The sequence below is a fragment of the Gorilla gorilla genome, chromosome 11 (assembly GCF_029281585.2).
Source record: "Gorilla gorilla gorilla isolate KB3781 chromosome 11, NHGRI_mGorGor1-v2.1_pri, whole genome shotgun sequence".
NCBI lineage: Eukaryota > Metazoa > Chordata > Mammalia > Primates > Hominidae > Gorilla > Gorilla gorilla.
The window spans coordinates 98,925,081-98,948,989 of record NC_073235.2 but is presented as its reverse complement, the minus strand read 5'-3'; the positions used below and the strand labels follow the sequence as shown (position 1 = coordinate 98,948,989).

Below are 23,909 nucleotides of genomic sequence, written 5' to 3'. Positions count from 1 at the left end.
GTAGCTTTATTTGTAAACTTTCCCTGTCTTAGCAGGAAGATAAATAATATGACAAAATTAAGGTTTCTCAAGGGAAAAATATATGTGTGCAGAATAGAGAAGCATAAAAAAGTATCATATGGAAAAAGTAGACGGAAGTCATTTTCTTCTTTATGGTATTTATTTGTCAAGGAGAAGTTGATGCTTGAGACACAAAGCCTATTTTATTTTATTTTATTTTATTTTATTTTAGTTTAGTTTAGTTTAGTTTAGAGACAGTGTCTCACTCTGTCACCCAGGCTGGAGTGCAGTGGCACAATCATAGCTCATTATAACCTCGAACTCCTGGGCTCAAGTGAGCCTCCTGCCTCAGCCTCCTGAGTAGCCAAGGTTACAGATGTGTACCATCATGCCTAGCTATTTCTTTTTTCAAAGTTTTTGGAGAGATGGGGTCTCACTATGTTGCCCAGGCTGGTCTTGAACTCCTGGCCTCAAGTGATTCTCCTCCCTGGCCTCCCAAAGTGCTGAGATTTCAGGCATGAGCCGCCTTTCCCAGCCAGAGCCTATTTTATAATAAAGCTGTGAACATCTCGTGTAATTTAGTGAATACTGCACTGAAAGTAAAAAACAGGGTGGTTATATGGGCATTCACAATTAACATACACAGCTGAAAGCACCCTGGACCTGGGATGTTTGAAGCATTGAACTAAAATTAATTGTGGATGCTGGGGATGCTACAGCGACCGGGTTATCAATTTCTCTGTCTCCTGATGAGGCTCGAGAGTAGCTGGTAGGGGACCCTGGAGTATCTATACTTGTTGATGGTTTAGTGGGCGTAGTGCTCTTCAAGAAGTTAGTAAGTATTGGTTTTTTACCCTTGCGATTGTGTGGCTGACTAGGATCTGTGGCTTACTGCACTACCCAGCATTGCAAGAGTATCACATTGTATATTGCTAGGCCAGGAAAAGATCAGAGTTCAGAATCTAAAGTACGGTTTCAACTGAATGCATGTTGCTTTCACGCCATTGTAAAGCTGAAAAATTGTAAGTCAAACCATGGTTAAGTCCAGATGCTTCTGGATTTATGATGGGGTTATGTCCTGATAAACCCATGGTAAAATTGAAAAATCATAAGTAAGCTCACCTGTCATAAGTAAGGGGCTGTCTGTATTTCCTAGTTTTTGGCTTAGTGCTTTGTTAGGCTTTTTATTTTCCCCCATGTATTTTACTCACACTTCAGGTCTCCATTTTGTAGTAGATAGGAGTGGGTGAAACTAAGTACTGTTTGAGTTTTTAAGTTGGCTGCATTGACTGAGATGCTTTTAGGAAGTAAGGTTTCATATAATGGGAATACAGAAGTAACTATCATAACATAGAGGATTTTAATTTAGATATATATTTGAGTGTCCTAATGACTTTTTTCCCACATTTTTAAAAAGAAACAGACACACAACTTCATGTTATGAGGTTTTAATGGATCCTTGAAAAAATTTGGAAATGAAAAGGTAATAAAGAGAGAACAAATGTAGCAAAATATGCAAACCCTTCAATTAGAACAATTCAATGTTTCTAGGAAATATGTTTGAAATATTATATTTATTAATTGCTTTATTTTTAGATATGTGTAAGGTTAAAGTAAAATGAAAGATTTACTGGATAACTGTGATTAAAATATTTACTGGATAACATGATTAAAATATTTTCTTTCAAGCTTTAAGATAAAATATTCCATTTCTTAATTTCCAAAATGTGAGAAGACTTTATTTAGTGCTTTCAGTTTAATTCCCATTAGGGAGGAATGAAATTAATCTAGAAACAGATTTATTAAGACATCCTACTACTGAAATTTTTATTGTAGAAGATAAAGAAGACTATGACTTTTGCCAAAGAACATAATTATTTCCAGGATTTCTTTGTGATAATGGCCCATATCAGCGTTAGATAATTAATTCTGGTTGAACATCTGGAATCAGAGAAATATCTAATTCCTGCGCTTTCCATCATCTACTTTCCCTAGGGCAATAGGCTCTATAGGCATGTGATTCCACCTGCCTTCAAGGGAGTCTCAGGTGACAGGTTTGGCAGGCATTTTACTGTGATAAACAAGGGTCACCAGTTTATGACCTTTTTCAGTTAGCAACATCTGCTTTCTTGTTTTGAGGGACCCAACTGCCAAACCAACGCTTCATATTTTATATTTATGTAACATCAGCACACCACTTCTGGCACCAGTTTCTATGATTGTTTAGATATGAGCTAAGCTGCTATAATAGGCACTCCTCCAAAGCACAGTGGCCCAATAAAGACAGAAGCTTATTTTTGTCTTAACATTCTTTCTGTTATTTCTCTCTTATTTCTACTTAAGGGAAACAGGTGGGTCAGGATGGACAGCACTGCCCATTTCTTGTATTTTGTTGCTCTGCCATCCCTTGTCATCTGTGCGGTCAGAGATGCCTCATCCACATTTGTACCCCAGTCTGTGAGAACGGAGAGAAGCACAAGATGTGGAAATGGCATGTTACTTCCACTAACATTTCATCAGTGAGAATTTAATCTTATGACTATGCCTACACTCAGTCGGGGGCAGGCAGGTGTTTTCTCTCCATGGATGGTCATGTACCCAGCTAAAATGCTGTTACTAGGAAAGAAGGAGAGATTAGATTTTGGGGAATGCCTAGCAATCTGCCAGAGTTACTTAATTCCTCGGAATCTTAGTTTCCTCTTCTCTAAAATGTGGTAATAATTTTATCTACCTCAGAGAGTTGTCTCGAAAATTGGGTAATACATAGAAAGTATAGTTTCTGAGGCTGAGGAAGGCAGATCACTTTGAGGCCAGGAGTTTGAGACCAGCCTGGCCAACATGCTGAAACCGCATCTCTACCAAAAATACACACACACAAAAAAATTAGCTGGGTGTGGTGGCTGGCACCTGTAGTCCTGGCTACTCAGGAGGCTGAGGCAGGAGAATCACTTGACCCCGGAGAGGCAGAGGTTGCAGTGAGCCAAGATCGTGCCACTGCACTCCAGCCTGGGCAGCAAGAACGAGATTCCATTTCAAAAAAAAAAAAAAAAAAAAAGAAAAGTATAGTTTCTGGTATATATAATATGCTCAATAAATGTTAGTTTTTAATTATGAAGATATTTTTCTAATGACAAGAGTAGCTATTGCTTTTTAGTTTATTAATGCATGAAGAACTTGTAAGCAATGCTTATTTTACTTCAGAAAAATTCTACTATTTAAAGCAGTAAAAGGCGCAGACCTAAATATGTGGAGACCATAGATATTACAGCACCATAACATCTGGGTTCTTTTTTTTTTTTTTATTTTTGAAAAAGCAAAATTATTAATGGAACAACCATTTACACTGTTTCTTAGAATGGTTTTAATGTAGATAAAGCGTAAGTAGGTTTTGAGGTAAGTAGTCCATTAGAGTAATTTAATTTCCCTTGCAAAAATTTTAGTTAGTTTTTTTTTTCCTTTTAAAATGGGTCATCGCTAGAAGCAATTCATTTATTTGGCAAGATATTCTTAGCATATGGATTTGATGCAGAGGTGAGAATTCTAAAATGCCTATGTAATTTAAAAAGTTGTTTCCTGGTAATTGGCTGAGGTAAACAAATGATAAAGTTTTTACTAGCCTAAAGAAAAACAAAAGCTGAAACATATACAAAAGTGGAAATAATTTACTAATGTTTTAAACTGCTTGAGTTTGAAAGTAGGGAAAGTAACCTAGTATTGTGACTATTCGCACGTACTATACATTATTTGCCATTGATAGCTATAATGAAACATTTAAATCCACAATTATTCTTTATTATTTTATAGACAATTATTATTTTTGAATAAAGAAAGATAACTTTATTTTGGGTTTTGGTTTCTTTACTTGTTAATTTCAGCCAGTTAATTGTTAAGGTTCATTACAATTTTTGAAAGCACTTTTTAGCAGAACTCAGTTTTTGGTCAAGAAGCAAAGATGAAAAGTGACTAGGAAGTTATTCAGAGATTTTTCACTAGTTTTGTGAAATTGGTGGTTAATATGGTTAAAGCAGTCTGTATCCACTAGAAATATGTCTTAAAGATGAGGAAGCTGAACTTTAAATCTATTTGTTCATCTATTCCCTACTTTCAAAGGACATATGGGAAAACAAAGTAAAGAACATGTCAAGTTAAATTTTTTTTTTAAACTTAGCATCTCTAAAGCATGTTCATTTGTTGCATAAGAATTCTTCTTTGGTTTCCTATTTTTTGGGCAAAATGCCGAAAGAGGATATGTGTGCCATCTGCTTTGTCATCATCAATTTTAGATTAAATTCCCCAAATTTAGATTGAGTTTTCACTGATTTAACCTGCAGCTTTTGGTAATTTTTTTCCTTGATCTCTGGCATAGCTTCTGACTATTTTGTGGGTGAGTTAAAGGTGATGTTTAGATGTAGTAAGATAGGGGTTGGGTCACTGCAGCCACTGGCCTTGCAGTTAGTTAAGTTGGACTTCATTGTGAAGTTAGTGGGGAGCATTGGGCAAAAGAGAGTGGTGAATTTTACCAAAAGGTTTTTCTGTTTAATTAAATTCATTATTAGCTAGGCTCTGTTTAACTATCTCTGTGAAGAAATAGTTAAATTGCTTGCCTCAAAAAAAAAAAATCAAAGCATAGAAACAAATTACCACTCAGCTTTTAATGTATTGTCTGCTAGACTGTACTGCTTATTAGGCTTTTATTTGATATGCTATTTTATTTTTCAATTTTAAATTATAATCTATGTAAATTTGGAATATTGAATGTATAGGATGGAGATGACTTTAATTGCTGTCAAACTCCAAGGATAAGTTAAGTAGGAGGCATGAGGTTGAGGAACATAAGTTTTTATGAGAAAAAATAAGGTTAAGAGGGAATAAGGAAAAACAGTAATGAATGTTTAAATTAAAAATATTTCCTCTTACCCTCAATTTTTAATTAAAAAAAACTTCTAACTGCAAAAAAAGTTGAAATAAAAAGAAAAAGCAGCACTCATAAGATCCATCTGTTGCATTCTGTCACATTTGATTCTGTATGTATGTGATATATTTATTTAGAAAGCTTTTAAAAATAAGTTATAGATACCATTAAACATCCTGCCTGAATACTTCCACACTTCCTGAGAATAAGGACATTCTCCTACCATTACTAATATTATTGTTTTTGTGGTTATTACTGTTGCTGAATCTTCGTAATTAATCATAATTCAATAATATCATCTCATGTACATTTTATGTTGAATTATCCCATTTTTTAAGGATCCAGGATGCAATAAAATTTCACACATTGCATTTGATTGTCATGCCTCTTAATCTCATTTTAATCTGGAAAAATTCCCCTGCCTTTTTTTAAAATTATGACTAATTTGAAGAGTGTAGACCAGTTATAGGATGTTCTATATTCTGGATTTGTCTGTTTCCCATTTTTTAGATTCACTTTTTTTGGCAAGAAGACAGCTGAGGTGATATCACTACTACTTCCCATCAGAAGGCACAGGATGTCTGCTACTGGTGATTGTGGAATGGGATTGTTTGGTTAAGTGTTAACTACTGTAGCTTTCCCATATACAAGTACCTGTGTCCTTTTGTGATTAGTAAATAGTCTCTGGGATGATACTGTGTGAGGTCATGTGAATATCCTATTCCCCAATAATATTTTCCCAGGTACTTCTAGGCATTCATAGGTGATTCTTGCCTGAATTAATTACAGTGAAGATTGCAAAGGGATTGTGTTCTAATTCTGTAATCCCTTTTTCATTTAATAGATAGCATTTTGCAAGAACTTCCCTCACATCCTTCCACTCCCCCTTAATATGGATTCATGGATTTTTAAATTAAATGTATTATATTTAATACTTGATGATCAGTATTATATTTTTAGATGCACAAATTATTCAGATCTAGCCAGTGGGTGCCTTTTCAAGCTGGTTCCTGTGTTCTTTACTTGACTCCTGTAGTCTTTGAGCACTTTCTTGCATTCAGGAATGAATTTTGTTTGTTCGTTTTTGTTTTTTGAGATAGAGTCTCACTCTGTCACCCAAGTTTGAGTGCAGTGGTCGTGTGATCTCGGCTCACTACAACCTCCGCCTCCTGGGTTCAAGCGATTCTCCTGCCTCAGCCTCCTGGGTAACTGGGATTACAGGTGTCCGCCACCACATCTGGCTAATTTTTCAATTTTTAGTAGAGACGGGGTTTTGCCATGTTGGCCAGGCTGGTCTCAAACTCCTGACCTCAAGTTATCCGCCTGCCTCGGCCTCCCAAAGTGCTGGGATTACAAGCGTGAGCCACCGTGCCCAGCCAGGAATGAATATTTTTTATGTGACTAAGATAAAGTTATAACATTTATTTTATAATAAAGCAGTAAAAGTGGTTTAGACATTTTACACAAACTAATTTTCTTATATCATCAATTGTTTGATGGAAAGTTCTTCTTATAGTTTCAGTGATAACTGAAATAAGTGTATACCTCTTAATCACTGAAGATTATAAGCATATCAACAGGCTGGTTTCTGGTGTGTTTCTCAAAGCTAGTACTTTTCTCTTATTTTTGAGACAGGGTCTCTCCCAGGCTGGAGTACATTGTGCGTTCATGGCTCACTGCAGCCTCAACCTCCCAGGCTCAAGCTATCCTTCCACCTTGGCCTCCGAGCAGCTGGGACTACAGGTGTGCCTCACCACACCTGGCTAATTTTTTAATTTTTTGTAGAGACAGGGTCTTGCTATATTGCTGAGGCTAGTCTTGAACTCCTGGGCTCAAATGATCCTTCTGCCTCAGCCTACCAAAGTGCTGGGATAACAGATGTGAGCCACCAAACCCGGCCAAAGCTGGTACTTTTCTGATTTGTGATTCGAATAAAAAATTCTGAGTGCTGCCTCCTGGGAACCTCTGTGAATGGATGCCTAAGATGGAGAAATACTTTGGGACAGCCCTCCTTACATGTATTTCTGCTCTGTCCCTCCTGCTTCTTGTATATTTTGGAAATGCAGTGATAAGGCTGGGGTTTACTTGTGCTCATTTTCCATTATCTTTCCCACATTTTAATTGGACAATATCTAAATTGCTTCTCTGTATCCACTTTACCTGTCTTTTATATTTCCAAGCCCTTTTTAAGCTTTAGCTACTGAAAATGCCATTGAAAACAGTTTCAATAAATAACTCATACAGGGAGAATATCATTAAATTTTAAATATTGTCAAAAGAATGTGCTGTAAAGTATACTGAATTCCTTCTTTGTAAAATTCTGGTATAAGTGGCTTTACTTCTTTATACATTTAAAGTACATGTAAGAAATTTAGTATGTATCACTTGTGCTGTTGTTTCTAACTTGGTTGGAGGGTGGGAGGGTTTAAAGCTGGGAAAGGGAAGGAACTATGAAGGAATCTTTTACTAGACTGACATTTATTCCACCAATTCATTGTCTTTGGATATTCTGCTTAACCACCTGCGAATCTATTCAGCATATCATTATTTAGGCTGCATGTCTCTATTCTTGGCCACAAGAGTGTTTTAAGAGACTTCATACCATGCCGACATCTAAATATGCTGTCTAAAGTGTTGTCATACCCACCATTCTCCTAACCCTGTCAAAAGGAAATAGCGTGTTTGGCATAACTTATTCTTAGTGAAACCCTGCTGTTTTCTACTGATTGCCTCTTTTCATTGCCTCTAAGTTCTCACAGACCACTTACTTGGTAAACTATTTTAGAGGTGTGCAGGGTAGGACATCAGGCTCTGTGAGTCTCAGAATCTACCTTTCCTCCTAATCTTTGCCCATCCCAAGACATCAGTTCTTTCCCTGTAGCTGGATGTTGCCTGTGCTGCTGGGTAAGGCAAATCTCTAACTAAGAAGTCATTATATGTATTAGGGGAACCAGCCCCTGATATTTCAATATAGGTTCTTTTCTATTTTTCCCTAAGTGCCGGCCGGTCTGAGAAATAAAGGGAAAGAGTACAAAAGAGAGAAATTTTAAAGCTAGGTGGCCGGGGGAGACATCACATGTCGGCAGGTTCCGTGATGCCTCCTGAGCCGTAAAAAACAGCAAGTTTTTATTAGCAATTTTCAAAGAGGAGGGAGTGTACGAATAGGGTGTGGGTCACAAAGATCACATGCTTCAAGGGCAACAAAAGATCACAAGGCAGAAGGTCAGGGTGGGATCACAAGGTCAGGGCAAAACTAGAATTACTAATGAAGTTCCATGTCCCACTGTGCATGCATTGTCATTGATAAACATCTTAACAGGGTTCAAGAGCAGAGAGCAGGTCTGACTAGAATTCGCCAGGCTGGAATTTCCTAATCCTAGCAAGCCTGGGGGCACTGCAGGAGGCCAGGGCGTGTTTCATCCCTTATCTGCAGCTGCATAAGGCAGACACCCCCAGAGTGGCCATTTTAGAGGCCCCCTCTGGGAATGCATTCTTTTCCCAAGGCTGTTAATTATTAATATTCCTTACTGGGGAAAGAATTCAGCGATATTTCTCTTACCCGTTTTTGGTAATAAGAGAAATGTGGCTCTGTCCTGCCTGGCTCCCAGGCAGTCAGACCTAATGGTTATCTCCCTTGTTCCCTGAACATCACTGTTATCCTATTCTTTTTTCAAGGTGCCCAGGTTTCATATTGTTCAAACACACGTGCTTTACAAACAATTTGTGCAGTTAATGCAATCATCACAGGGTCCTGAGGCGACATACATCCTCAGCTTACGAAGATGACAGGATTAAGAGATTAAGTTAAAGACAAGCATAGGAAATTATAAGAGTATTGATTGGGGAAGTGATAAATGTCCATGAAATCTTCACAATTTATGTTCTTCTGTCATGGCTTCAGCAAGTCCCTCCGTTCGGGGTCCCTGACTTCCTGCAACAGTATGGACTTTTTTGTGGGAAAATTATTTGTGTGGATCCACCAAGGAAATGTCTGCAGAGTCCACTTTGAGAAAAGCTGACTTGAGAAACTGATTTTCTGGACACATTGTATCAATTATTTCTGTAAATGAGAAGTCACTGAACTGGTAAAATATATATTTTTTAGATTATCCAAAAAAATGAACATGCAATTAAGATTTTTTTTAAAGCTCAGTTTCCTGGGACAGGGACAGGGAGTGCGGGCATATGAAGATCTCAGACAAGAAACAGTGGTTAAGGCTGGGCACAGTGGCTCAGGCCTGTAATCCCAGCACTTTGGGAGGCCCGAGGTGGGCAGATCACCTGAGGTCAGGAGTTTGAGACCAGCCTGGCTAACATGGTGAAACCCCGTCTCTACTAAAAATACAAAAATTAGCTGGGCATGGTGGTGGGTACCTGTAATCCCAGCTACTTGGGAGGCTGAGGCGGGAGAATCACTTGAACCTGGGAGGTGGAGGTTGCAGTGAGCCGAGATCGCGCCATTGCACTCCAAGCTGGGCAACAAGAGTGAGACCTTTGCTGTTAAAGGGTGGTCCCTGCAGCAGCAACATCATCAGGGTGCTTCATAGAAATACAGACTCTCAGGCCCTAATCCAGCCCTGTTGAATCAAAATCTGCATTTTGACACCATCTCCAGGTGATTCATATACAAATTAGGTTTGAGAAGCTCTGGAAATCATTTTCATGAGACTGTCCCTCTCTGCAAGTGAACTGGTAGAGAGATAAAGACTCATCTTGTGAAGTACCTGCAGATACTAAATAGCATAATTAGGAAAATCCTTTTAGAGTGAAAGGAATTCAGATATTTATTGTACATTGTTGGCTCAATACAATTGTTTAATATTGACCTTCCCACACTGTACCTTGTGAGATTTAAGATGTATGCAAATACAATGACTATTATTTTCAAAAAATGATTTTTGTAGTCATTTTACTAGCCATAAGCCAGAGTGCTCAAAACCTTTCCCCCTTTTTCTGCTTTCTGTATTCTTTCTAAAGGTGGCTAAATGTCGAAGTTATGCTTCAGCATGAAGAGAAAACTCCAAGAGAAAAGGCTTTAGCTGGGGCCATGCCTCTGTTGTTTGCATCCTAACTTTGTTAGAGCTCCTTAAGCACAGTAGGGCCTCGTCTGTTCCATGACACTGCAGGCTTGTTGCATAACCCTGAGTAGTAATCAACTGGACTCCAGATGTTGCTATCTCACATTAGCCCAACGTTAGCTTCAATAATGTTGATGGCAGCTTGATATATATCAGGGTTTCCTAGCTTTCTTAGATGTCTGACTTATATTGGGGGTGATGAAGGAATTGAACCTCCTCCCTTTAGCTGAGACATCCCCATGTGTTTCTGAAGGGTGGACATGTCAGGTAGGACTCTGATGGGCTGGTGTATGTGCTGTTGAAGAAAATACTTTAAGCCAATGTCAGATTGCAGGTGCATCTTACTGGCTCACTCAGGTGGGAGGGTCTAGTGGGAACTGTGGGTGTTGTGAGCTGGCAGAGGGCATCAGTATGGTGTAGTGAAAAGAACATTGTGTTTCTAATTAGGTAGATGTAGTTTGAATCCCAGCTCTCTTGCTTATTAGTTCTGCAACCTAGTAGCAGTTATTTAGTCTCTGATTTTTGAGTTCCATAATTGTAAAAATAGGGTTAATTTCTATCTCCCTGGGTTGTCGTGAGACTCTAATGAGATGATGTATTAAGAGCCTAATATAGTGCCTGGCATAGAGTAGGTGTCCATTGAATGGTAAGTTCACATTACTAATCCATTTGGTATATTAAACAATTCCATACAGGTTTTTTTAAATGCCTGCCCCAGCTAAACTAAGTAAGGATTTAAGTAGCTTCTGATAGTTTTGCCCATCAAATGTATTTTCAAGTGATTCTTTGCCAGGTAAGCATCATCTTCTGTTATTGCCGCTGTGGCAGACACAGGCCTTCAAAGGCACAATGCTGTCAACCTGGCAGATTCATCAGCTGGATCAGAGCCAGCAGGGATTACATGTCCAGAAAGCTGAGAATATTCCATTTTACACAAGGGATACGCCAACATGTCAGCTAGAATCAAGGAAAAGGGACTACATGCTTAAAACAATAACAAGTGGTAAAAAGAGCTTTGGTGAATTAATCACGTTCAAATGGTTGCAGTACCTGGTGTTGTTTTCTATGAAGAAGGCTATGAAATGCAACATTTTGTTTCAAAAAGTATGCTCATGCTCATATAATATCCTGGAAAGGACATTTTTCTTTATAATTATAAAGGGTGTAGAGTTTGATATAAAGCTCTCCAAATTCACAACTCTGCTTATATCAGGAAACCAGGAGGTGTGGCACAAAATCCTAACTTATTAATGTTCTACCTGTGAATATTTGACTGTAGGCTTCTTCCATTACTTTTCTCTCTCTATCTCTGAATCTGAACCCATAGCCTGTCTGAGTTTGAAAGCTCTGATTTTAGGTATTGAAGTAGTGCCTTGGTTATTTTTTAACTTTTAAGTGGTTGCTGTTTAGAAAATGTTAGAAAAATAACTTTAATCAGATTTAAGAAAACTACTGGATGAAGAATATTTTTTGTTTTGACTAAATTACATTGATTCATCTTTTAAATGGGGATTATAATGGTACCTATTCCATAGGATTAGTATCTACCTTACAGAATAAATAAAGTATTAATAATATATGTGAAGTGTTTAGTATATGGTGCTTGGCATGCCATAAGCATATTTTATAATCGTGTTAAGTATTATTAATTTTTTGCTATTAGTTTCTCTCTGCTTACAAAACAGAGATTTTCATTGTAGAAAATGTAAAATAAAACAAAGAAAAAAAAATCACACAAATGCTCTACCTAATAACAGATACTGACATTTTAGTACATCTTCCCAGCCTTCTGTTTCCCTACATGCATATATTTTACATAAGCAAATCAAAATTGTAGTAGTTTTAAACTTGCATTTTTCACTCATTATATTAGCAGTATTTTCCCATGAAATATTATCACATGATTTTAATGTCATTTTATTTTACTTATGTCCTAAAACTTGTTTCCTCTATTGTTAGATATTTGTGTTTTCAGTCTTTCATTAGTTATTAGGAACTCTCCAGTGAATTTTTTTTTCCCCTTGGGCTGAGTTGGAAGAGGAATTACTGGATTAAAAGCTGTATACCTTTTGTGCACATTGCAAAACTGTCTTTCAGGGAAGTTCTACAAATTTATATTCACACTTGGAATATATGAAATTTGGTGCTTACTCCTTCTGACACTGGGACATGATACTTTTTTTTTTTTTTTGAGATGGAGTTTTGCTCTTGTTGCCCAGGCTGGAGTGCAATGGTGCAATCTTGGCTCACTGCAGCCTCCGCCCCCCAGGTTCAAGCAATTCTCCTGCCTCAACCTCCCAAGTAGCTGGGATTACAGGAATGTGCCACCACGCCCTGCTAATTTTGTATGTTTAGTAGAGATGGGGTTTCACCATGTTGGTCAGGCTGGTCTTGAACTCCTGACCTCAGGTGATCCGCCCACCTTGGGCTCCCAAAGTGCTGGGATTACAGACATGAGTCACTGCACCCTGCCAGACATAATTTTTAAAAAGTCTCAATTTAATAGGTTAAAAAATACCATTTTTATGTAAAACTTAAATATTTTCTACTAGTATTGAACTTTTTATGTTCAGAAACTCTATTATTCTATATGAGTTTGCTTATCTGTGTCCTTTGAACATTTTGTGGGAGTTAGTTATTTATAGAACTCTCTAATTTTTAAGGCTATCAACTCTTAATCAGGAATACTGCAAGTATTTTTCCATAGTTTTCAATTTGCCTTTTAAGTTCGTTCACAATATTTTTGATAGAGATTTTTAGTTTTTGGTAGTCAGATGTAACAGTTTCTTTTTCTTCATTGTTTCTGCCTCTGTGTTATGCTTAGGATATCTATCTCCACTCCAAGATTACACCATTGTCTATGTTTTAGTTCATTTCTTCATCCACGTACTTTAATCCCACAGATGTTCATTGAATGTCTCTTATATGGCAGGGCTAAGACAATTGCCAGGCAAAAAGTAATATACCTTACACATTTGGAGCTTCAGTCTGGTAGGAAATTGACCTTAATAAGGACATGATGCTAAGTGAAATATGCCAGGCACAGAAAGATAAATACTGCATAATCTCACTTATAAATGGAAGCTAAAGAAAGTTAACTCATAGAAACAGAGAGTAGAAGGGTCAGGAATGGGAGAAAATGGGAGATATTGGTCAAAGGGTACACACTTCTAGTTATAAGATGAATACATTCTGGAGACTTACTGTACAGCATGATGACTATAGTGAATAATAATATGTTGTATACTTGAAATTTGCTACGAGAATAGATCTTACATATTCTCGCCACAAAATCAAGGTAATTATGTGAGGTGATGGACATGTTAATTGGCTTGATTTTGGTAATCATTTTATAATGCATACATATATCAAAACATCATTTACTCTTTAAATATACAAAATTTTCATTTGTCAATTATACCTCAGTGAAGCTGCAAAAAGAAGAAAATAGGCCTTAATTTCTTTTAAATTTGCACAAATAAAATTAAAACTGTGCTAAGTATTATGAAGGAGAGGTAAATAGTAAAATAAAAATGTCTACTGAGGTTAACTGACCTGCTTGGGGAGGTCTGGGAGGGATTTCCAGTGGAAGTGGCCTTGATGGAAGATTGTAGTTGAATCACATAAGGAGGTGGTGGAGGAAGGCATTTCAGGCCTGGCAGATGCCATTGTGGCTGATGCACAGAGATCAAGAAAGATAAAGCAGGATTATGTCAAGAAATGGCTGGAAAGGAATTTTGAAGCTAGACCTTGTGGGGACTTGTAAGTCTTGTTAAGGATTTTGATACTTTGTTGTAAGAGCAATGGAAAACCACTAATGCCATTTAAGGAGGATGCTCAGAGTAGGTGATATGATGCTGTCTTTTCTTTTTAAAAAATACTTAACTCTTTAATTCTTTTGGAGTTTGTTTTTATGGGGCCTACAAATATTTTTTTCTAAGCAGTTAAAGTCACTGTACCTTTAGTTGAATAATTTTTTCTTTTCCCATTTTTCTGAAGTGTACTCTTATCATAAAGTAAAATTTTATATATCACTTGTGTCTTTTATGCAGCAGGATGTTTTGATAGGACCTATGTGCTGTGATCTGAGTGTTTGTGTCCCCCCACCACCAATTCGTATGTTGAAACCTAACCTGCAATGTGATGGTATTAGGAGGTGGCCTTTGGCAGGTGATTAGGTCATGACAATGGAGCCCTCATGAAAAGGATTCGCACCCTTACAAAACAGGCCCCATGCAGCTGCCTTGTCCCTTCCACCACATAAGGACCCAGCAAGAAGGAGCTCTGAATCAGAAAGGAGCCCTCACCAGACACCAAATCTGCCTGCTTGATCTTGGACTTGATCTTGCCCCTCCCCGCCTCCATAATGATGATAAATACATTTCTGTTGCTAATAATCTACCCAGTTTATGGTATTTGTTATAGCAGTCCAAACAGAAAAAAAATTGCTTGTTTTTTCTTCCTTATTTAGTCTTACTTCAGTGGAATCTGTTCATTCCTATTTTAGGCCATATTTATCCTTATTCTCAGTGTCTGTATTTTGGGCGACCTTGAAGGTTTGACAATCCCCCTTTGGCCTTTTAAAGTAGAGGGCAGAGTGTTGCGCAGTCTGGACCCAACTGTGTTTTATCTTGGCCTTTATTGGCTGTGGATCTGTTGTCCCGTGCAGGGATTTTTTGGTCTCTTGTTCAGGTCTTTTTATGAGGGCAGGAATTGATTCTGTAATGATGTGAAAACATAAGTATTTTGCAAGCCAACAATTTTGCACACTGCAGAGCCTACTGCTCTTTGTTCTTCTAGGCTAAACTTCCCCAATGATTGACTTATGGATCAAAGCCCCAGACCCATTGCATGCTGGAAGATGAAGCTGGTGGAAATTAAAGTGGAATTGGAATAAGAAAAGACTTACTGAGAGAAAGGGACAGTTCTCAGTGATTTTAGAAAGCAGGTTAAGGGTGTAGTTTGCTCCCCTTTGTTCAAGCCCAGTTTCTGGGAGGTGGGGCACATATTTTGGCTAGGTGAAGGAAATTCTGCTGTTTGACCATCCTCCTCATTCTTTGATTAAGGTCTCAGGGCTTCAACTGAGTTTTAGTTTTACTAACATTTAGTTAGTAGATGTTTCTTCAGTTTTTTCAGAGATCATTGAGCCATTTGTCAAGATTCCAGGACTGTGAGAACATCAATACGATGATGAGCCAGTGAGCGTAAGTCACAAGTTGTTTTTTGCCATCATAATTCAAAAATCTTTTTAAGAGAAGCCCTCCAGCGCTATCCTAGATATCAGGGAGCTATCCTCCCTGGCAAACAACCTCTTGGCTTTTGTGCCATTTGGGGCTGTATTATTTTGTTTGAGTGAGATGTCAAGTTTACTGACTGAAGAGTTTTTTATTGGTTAGGTGGAAGTGACACTAGCACATAAATATATTTTGAGGCTTGTGTGGATTGGATATTACTGAGGCTCAAGTTAATGGTGTTTTAGGTTAAAAACTTACCTAGTATGTGGAGCATCAGTTTGATTCAGTATACAATTCTATAAGAAGCTTTCTTTGGTCTAGTGAGCCACTGGCCTGAAGACTTCTACGGACTGTTGTTCCGCAAATCAGAGTTTAAATGCAGATGTCTCCTAGACCAACAAATTGCTGCAATTTTCTACCATGTTTTCTTGGTCACTGCTTCATCCTGCTGAGGAGCCTGATGGCAGTGGGGTAGTGCCTGGAAGTATAATTTTGTTGAAGGGTGTAAGGCAAACACTTATTACCATTTGTAATGCTCTGCTTACTTGCTTATTATCTGTCTCCTCAGTAGTCTCTAAACAGTGGCATGCATATCTGTTTTATTCTCTACTGTGTGCCCAGGGTCTAGCACAGTATCTGGTGCTCCATGTATATTTGATGAATGAATGAATGAACTTGAAAGAGTCTCAGTGCCAAGTACCCACAGGTTACAGGGAAGTTATAGATAAGTTTTTGCCTTTATTGGTTAACCTGCAACTTCAATTAACTTGGTTCCAAAATCTCTTCAGATGTAGTAGAATTACTACATGTAATGCATACTGTTGGGTGGAATTCAAACAAAATGGTGTTTCTGAAGAAGAGCAATTGCATGTGAAATACATTTTCTTGTGACTAGCAAAAATAATTTATTAGCCTCTAGCTCATTTAAATTTGATTCCTAGAAAGCAGTTATAGTAAAACACAAAAGCCTGTGAGAAAAGATGTGATATTTTTCCCTTTGGCCCTACTCGCCCACCCCTTCTGGGGCTTGGGGCACAGTCATCTCCCCCTGGGGCCTTATCCAGATTAGGTAATGGAAACATTTTTCCTCGGGTGGGATGGAGATTTGGAGACTTTCTGGGTTCTAGGGTTATACTGAGAGGGACTTTATTTTGCTAGAGGCTTCCTTAATGCCAGAGACATTTTGAGTCCAGATCTGGAAGTTCCTTTCCCTGATTCACTGAAGAGGAAGGATTCACCCTCTCACTGCCATTCTGGCCTCTATCCCTTTCCATGGAAGTAAAATCTAATGGAACCAAATGGTGGAGATGCTTGGCCAGCCACAGAGAAAGAATGAGAGGAAGCCTCAGGCTCAGGAAGAGGAGGTAAGACACTTAAGGAACCATAGGGAGAGGGAGAGAGGAAGGACTTCCTTTGGCCTCTCAAGGTGATTATGTGAAGAGTTGAGCTGGTGATTTAGGGAACAATAAAAGAACTGTTTTGTACCATGCTCCTGACTCTGCACTTTATCTTTTAATAGTAAGGCTTCTTTGCTAATGGACTATGAATATATCTCTGTTTTCTCTGAAGATGGAGGCTAGGTCATCTTCTGTGAGTGAGACAGATAAAGGCTGTGTGGAAATTTTGAGGAGAATGGGGAAAGTAAGAAATAGTTGTCATGAAAGTGGACCAGAAAGCTGCCAGGAGAAAACTTAGAAGGATTTCCAGGCAGCCAAGGGCCTAAGGGTCACTTTGTTGGGAGAATATAAACGTTTTCTCACACAAACCTGATTGGTCAGCTGCACAGCCTTTAAGAAGCTTTCTTTGACCATAAAGCTTTAAGTTTGATTTACAACTTAAATATCTCTCCCTGGTACTCTCATGTCAACTTGGCCATGCATTATAATTCTTATCATTTTGGGTTGAAATATTAGTTCCCTGCATCTCTCTTTTCAAAGACAGGTCATGCCTTGTTTCCTCTTTACCTGTAGGACCTAGTCCTGTGGCGCTGTCTTAATAGGCTCTGGGTAATGTTTGAATTAACCCAGATAAGTAGAGAAGGGTGAGAAGTGATTCAGGATGGTATGTTGTCATGAAGGCTGAGGAAGTGATAGTTGACAGTAAGAAACGCTAGGAAAATAAAATGAAGAAGTATTGCATATGAAGAAGGTCAGCTGATGACCTTGGAGAGGAGAGCTCCAGGCAAATTTGGATCCTGAAGACAGATTGCAGAGGCCTATGAAAAGAATGCATGACTGGGCCGGGCGCGGTGGCTCACGCCTGTAGTCCCAGCACTTTGGGAAGCCGGGGCGGGCGGATCTCGAGGTCAGGAGATCGAGACCATCCTGGCTGACACGGTGAAACCCCGTCTCTACTAGAAATACAAAAAATTAGCCGGGCGTGGTAGCGGGCGCCTGTAGTCCCAGCTACTCGGGAGGCTGAGGCAGGAGAATGGCGTGGACCCGGGAGGCGGAGCTTGCAGTGAGCCAAGATCGCGCCACTGCACTCCAGCCTGGGCGACAGAGCGAGACTCCGTCTCAAAAAAAAAAAAAAAAAAAAAAAAAAAAAAAAAAAAAATGCATGACTGAATATTATTGTTTCCTCAGAATTTAGTGTAATTTTCAATTCATATTGATTCTCTTTCAAATCAGGGAATAATTATTGTACATCTAAGCTTAAAAGAAATTAATAGTCATGTTTACCATTTAAACAAAGTTATCAGATACTATATTTAGATGACCTGAAACTGCAGAGATGTTAAATCTTTCTTTATATAGTATGCGCAGGGAAAAGTTATATTATACCCGTATAAAGAAGCATGTTAAATCCAGACATTTGTATATTTTGAATTATCATCTGGAATAGAGTTTTAGAGTAAACAGAAGCCAAGTTCTGCTAGGTTATGTCTATGAATATCAGTCTTTCCATTTTCTAGAGCGGAGTGATTCAAAATAGTTGTGTTATCTACAGACTGTCACTTTTTAACAATAGCTTGACTTTTTTTGGTCTTTTAAGGTCTCATACAAATGTTTGCAAAAAAGAGTATTTACTTACTATTTCTTTTCACTTAACTTTCTCCTGCCCGCGTCCTTGGCTGTAAGTGTGTTTGTGTTTCTTCCTAATAAAATGAAGTGGGTGTGTCTCTTAGCTGTTTTCGTTGTGAAACTTTTATTCTTTTGGTCCCTGAAGTATTGCATTTCTTTGGCTTCTTCTAAACTTATGTAGCCTATGGAGCTATTTATCTGGTCTGTTGTGATGGAGATGAGAGGAACATTTGGATTTCATTTAACTTCTTAGTTGCCTTTGGAGGCAATGGAATTTTTACTGGATAAAAAGACAAACACTTAGATTTCATCCTAATTGGAAGTTTGAATGTTTGGCACTGTCTTGTGTACATGCTAGCAATAAGGCATGAAAGGTTTAAAATCTTTATTGATCTTATTAGAAATTCTTTTTTATATTAATTTTCTTGGTTGTAACTAAAGTTCTTCCAGTTGACTGTATTTGGTCTTAAGCTATAACAAACTGCTAAGGCAGAAGATAAGAATTGGATATTCTCATTGATCGTGTATACATCTTCCTGAAAGAGATTATTTAAATAGATGCCTAATAAATTATAGTACATTCTTACAATAGAATTCTATTTTGCCATGTAAAATGACACTGTAAGGAAAAATTTATTGCCACAAGGTGGTCTCTGCAATATATTTTTAAGGCAATAAAGATAGTCACAAAATAGCATTTATAACATGTTCTCATTTTTGTTATCCCTTTACCTGTGTATTTATGAGTGGAAAAGAAAGTCTGGAAGGATATGTGGTAAAATGTCTCTGAGTATTAGAAATAAGGGTGGCTTTCACTTTATTCCTAATAACATTTATAGAGACTAAAAAGCAATAGTAATTTTAAAAGGAAAAGCTGTTTTCTTAAAGAATTTTCAATGAAAATTTCATGTTTCTTAATTTTTTTTTTTTTTACTTAGCTCATTTCTACTTCACAGAGATATATCTGGAATGACAGGGAAAACAACTTCCCAACTGTGATTCATTTTGTAGAGGAGTCACATCACTGTTCGAACTTGTATTTAAATTACAATCAGAAAATACAGCTGATCATCAGGACTAGGAAATGAAGTCTGGATGGAGACTTCTAAGCAGGAATTAGAGTCCAAGCTTAGAATATGAAGTGAAAGAGTCAGTCAGTCTACCTTTATATGGCTGGTAGATAAGTTAACCAAACTAGTGTCCAGTTCCAGCCTGTGTAGGCAAGGTCAGAGCACTGAGGAAACTTCAAGTTGAATCGATCAAGAAGCAAATATTCTCTGTTGAAACTCCAACAAGAATTGGTCAAGCCTCTAAAGTCAGCACAGGCTGGCAGGTTACATTGAAGATTCTGTGTTCATCAGTGAAGCTTGTCAGCCAGACCCTGCAAATGCCTGTCCCCTTCAACCACTGAATCATGCCCTCTTTCACCTTTACCTTGCCATTTACACACTTTGGGAGAAAGGGTCTATGGGCCAGTTCAGTTTAGAATATTATAGCATTGCCTGAAACATATCGGGTCGATTGGTAAATATGCTTTGCTATGAGTATCATTTCGTTTTCAGTTTTTCTGGGAAAATATCTGTGGAGGCATTGCTGAAGAAAATTGCTTGTGTTATAATCTGTCTATGTAGGAGCTTTAAACAAAAAGTGATTTTGTAAGATAAAAACTATAAAGTCAGTTGTAGTCATAGTAGTTTCAATGTGTAGATATAACTTTGATGTAGACATTGAAGGATGTGGGGATGTTAAAAAAAAAAAAAAGAGCAAGACTGGCAAATATCAGAAAATGTAGTGTTGACCAGCTAAGTTGGATTTAGGTTAATGGAATATTCTTTGAAACCATTTAAAAATGTAATTACATGGATGAATCTTACAAATATCTTGAGTGAAAGAAGACTCTAAATAATGTATTACAATATCGTTTCACTCACATGCAGTTCAAAAACCAAACTGTATTATGTTTGGGATACATTTAAAAGTGGTAAAACCATGAAGGAAAGAAAAGAAGTCATTTTCCTTAAAGTAACGATAGTGAGACCTCCTGGAGGAGGGAGGGGAGTGTGACCAGGAAAGGGCATACAGGGGTCCCAGACTGCTGACTGGTGCTCTATTTTTTGACCTGGATTGCAGTTATGCACGTGTTTCCTTTATAATTATTTGCTATGCTGTAGATTGATGTCTTAGCATTTTCCAAATCTGTTATATTTTCCAATAAAAAGGCTTTTAAGAGGATAAAATGACTATCATAGTGAGTACCTACTATTTGGTCTGAGATGTAAAGGGTTTCTAAGTTTGTGGGGTTGGATTGTGTCCCCCGCAAAGTTCATGTGTTGAAGTGCCAACCCCTTGTACCTTGGAATGTGACCTTAACTGGAGATAGGTTCGTTAAAGAGGTAATTAAGCTAAAAGGAGGTCATTAGGGTGGGCCCTAATCCAGTATAACTGGTGTCCTTATAAAAAGGGGAAATATGGGCAGAAAGACATGCACAGAGGGAAGACTATGTGAGGAGACATAGGAGAAAGACCGCCACCTATAAGCCAAGGTGAGGGTAGAACAGATTCTTCCCTCACAGCCCCAAGAAGGAACCAACCGTGCCAACACCTTGACTGTGGGCTTCCAGCCTCCAGAACTGTGGGAAAATACATTTCTGTTGTTTAAGCCACCCAGGCTGTGATATTTCTTATGGCAGTCCCAATAAAGTAACAGTTCAGAAGACTGACAAACATTTTATCTTTTAATCAGTGGCTTTACTTATTACAATGACCTGTTTTGGGGTTTTTCAAAGTAGAATGGGGCAGCTACCTTTCCCATGTGACTCAGGAATTTCTAATTAAAGTGACTGAAGGCTGGGAGCAAGGATGTAGTTTATCCTCAAGTCATCCAGCTTTTGTTTAATATAATAGTTATCTATCTTTCAGAGCCTTGACTATTTTTTTGGTGTTTTTTTTTCTTTTTGTAAGCATCTGTATTATGTAAGATCAGTGGATTTCTTTTTTCTTTTTCTTCTTTTCTTTTTTTTTTTTTGAGATGGAGTCTTGCTCTGTCATCCAGGCTGGAGTGCACTGGCGAGATCTCGGCCCACTGCAACCTCCACCTCCCCGATTCAAGCAATTCTCCTGCCTCAGCCTCCTGAGTAGCTGGGATTACAGGCAGGCAACCACCACAGCCTGGCTTATTTTTGTATTTTTGGTAGAGATAGGGTTTCTATATTGGCCAGGCTGGTCCTGAACTCCTGACCTCAAGTGATCCACCCATCTTAGCCTCCCAAAGTGCTGAGATTACAGGTGTGAGCCACTGCGCCTGGCCCATAGTGGATTTCTTACTGGTGTTACTTAAGCAATGAGTTGCATTTGGATTAAAATCATCCAGGCTATGAAGAAGACCTCACTCGAATTCCCTCAGGTGATGAGAGTTGCCCAGAGAAGAGGTCCCCCAAGTGATGTCTTACAATATGATTCCACTCAGTTGCCCCTCAGTTGCTGGTATAGAGATGAGTTTCCTCACTGACTGTGAAGCTGGATATGATCATGTGATGAAATCTAGCCAATGGGGGAAAATCTAGCCATTTCTCTTTCTTCCTTCCTGCTGACTGGGAGATGGTGAGACTTCAAACAGCCACCTGGAAGTAGAAGTGGAAGCCCTTCCTGTGTATTGCTTACCTCTTGACTGTTAAATGTGAAACATAAATATTGCTCCTGTTCAGGCCACCTTACTTCTTGGTTTCTGTGTGGTGGCACCTGAATCTATATCCACAACTAATATACACCACTAGTTAGAGGTAGGTGAAAACTGTAGTCTCCTATCAATGCCCCCACCCTCAGACATGAAAGCAAATCTTTATTTGTAAGAGGACACAAAAGTACACCTACAACCTATTTTGTAAGTTTGATAGAGTCTATGACTTTGCCCTTTTAGGTGTTCCTTGCATTGTTTAAGAGGTTCACTAGGGGCAAATATAAAGTTTTTATATTATAAAGGCAGGATTCAGTTAAACTTACAGTTGGCCTTGGACAACCAGAATCTTCCATCTGAATTGTGCCTGAGTGCAGTATCCCTCCTAGGGTCCTGTTCTTGAGTCCAGCCTTCTGAACATGCTAGGTTATAGCCCATCATGGAATGCTGGGGTGCCCCTGAAGTATTTCTAGTCAATTCACAAGTCTTGAACATCTTAGATTTTAACAGTAAAAACCCATTTCTACATTTCTGATATCCATTTTGATAACTGAGAACCTCAGCTCTTTACTAGAGGTAAAGATAGCTGAAAACTTTAAGAGACAGTAGCCATCTCTTAATGTGACCCTTTTATTAACTGAGTCTTCATACTGTATTGTAGAGGAAGTTTCAGGTCACATAACAGTGGCTGTCATACTTTCCCGATGCTTATTCAGCTTCTTTCTGTGTCTTTTCCTTCTCCTCTTTCTCTGCAGTTGTATATGCTCCTTTCTCCCTAGTGTCCTCATAGCTTTTGCTTATTCTTGGCCTCTCCTGCTTTAGAGTTTCAGTTTTTACTTTCTCTTTTTTTTTTTTTTTTTTTTTTTGCTGTCCTTCTCCTATATGACAGGTCTCTCTGTACGAGTTGCATTCAAATGCACTGCAAAAGAATCTTGTTGTGTTGCCTAATCACTGTTCAGTACAGTTTATCACCTATGCGGTTGAGCTGTCATGCCTGACCACCTTGAAAGCCAATGGTCTTTCTCATGCCCAGTCCAGAGCTGAAACCTTTAGGTAGGTCAAGCACCAACCCCTGATCCAGATAGTTGTAGCCAGGGTTGCAGGATACATTTCGCAAAGGTTAAAAACTTGTGCACCATAAACTGTTTCTTAAAGGGAAGTCACACACCAGATTTCTAAGACTTCTTTCCAATACCTTCCTTGACGCTTGAAACCAAACAATGACATAAAAGCCACAAGCCAGATATTCTGGTAAAATTCTGACAAGTTTAGTTAATTAAATCCATTCGATTAATGTTTACAGAGCATCTGCTAGACACTGTGCTAGACTAGTCATGAAATCATCTGAAGTCTAGTAGGGGAGACGTGTAAACAAGTGATGACAAAGGTTTGGGGAGAGAACTACTTGCTTCTCTTTGTGGCTTGGGTTAATTAAGACAAGAAGCTGGGAAGTGGCACTAAGGGGAGGTCCTCAAAGAATCTAACCACAGACAGGATTTGTGCCTATAAGGAAGAAACCTTCATTTGCATAAAAGGTAGCTGTAATAGGAGATAAATTTGCAAACATGCACTTTTGTCCTCCGAATTTCTTATCGGGGTGAGCATAAACAACTCCTTGTGTTCGAAATAATGTGCGTTTAAAGAACTCATCTTTATTAAAGTATGAGTGATGTGTTCTCCATAATTGAAAATGTCATCAAAGATATAGTCAAAGATATATACTTGGAAACTATTCAGTGTGTCATTTTGCTACTGTAAGTGATTTTTTGATGCCAGAATTCACTGGAATGAATTCATTGCATTTAATTTGGAGGAATTGAGTTCTCTTGGGCAACATAGAATTTTATAATCTATTAAGTGGTTTTCAATTACTCTCAGTACTTGGGACCAAGTGATGCATCCTCTTAAGAACTTGGGAACAGGGGAAATGTGATTGCTTTCTGAGAGTTAACTTTTAAAGTTATTGTATAATGGAGCAGAGACAGAATG

At 38.3% G+C, this 23,909-nt stretch overlaps 1 protein-coding gene across 9 annotated transcripts in view; it reads left to right on the top strand.

Moving 5' to 3' along the window:
- HECW2 (HECT, C2 and WW domain containing E3 ubiquitin protein ligase 2) overlaps positions 1–23,909 on the top strand; it is a 393,499-nt gene that overhangs the window by 24,210 nt on the left and 345,380 nt on the right. Inside the window, exon 1 of one of the 9 annotated variants that reach the window (XM_055379318.2) lies at positions 13,333–15,194. The exons of 6 other annotated variants lie outside the window; for them this stretch is intronic. The gene's annotated coding sequence lies outside the window, so the exon portion shown is untranslated. Of the gene's footprint in view, positions 1–13,332; positions 15,195–16,145; positions 16,589–23,909 lie in introns of those variants that run through there. 2 more of the 9 variants (XM_055379321.2, XM_055379313.2) reach the window with 2 other exon arrangements.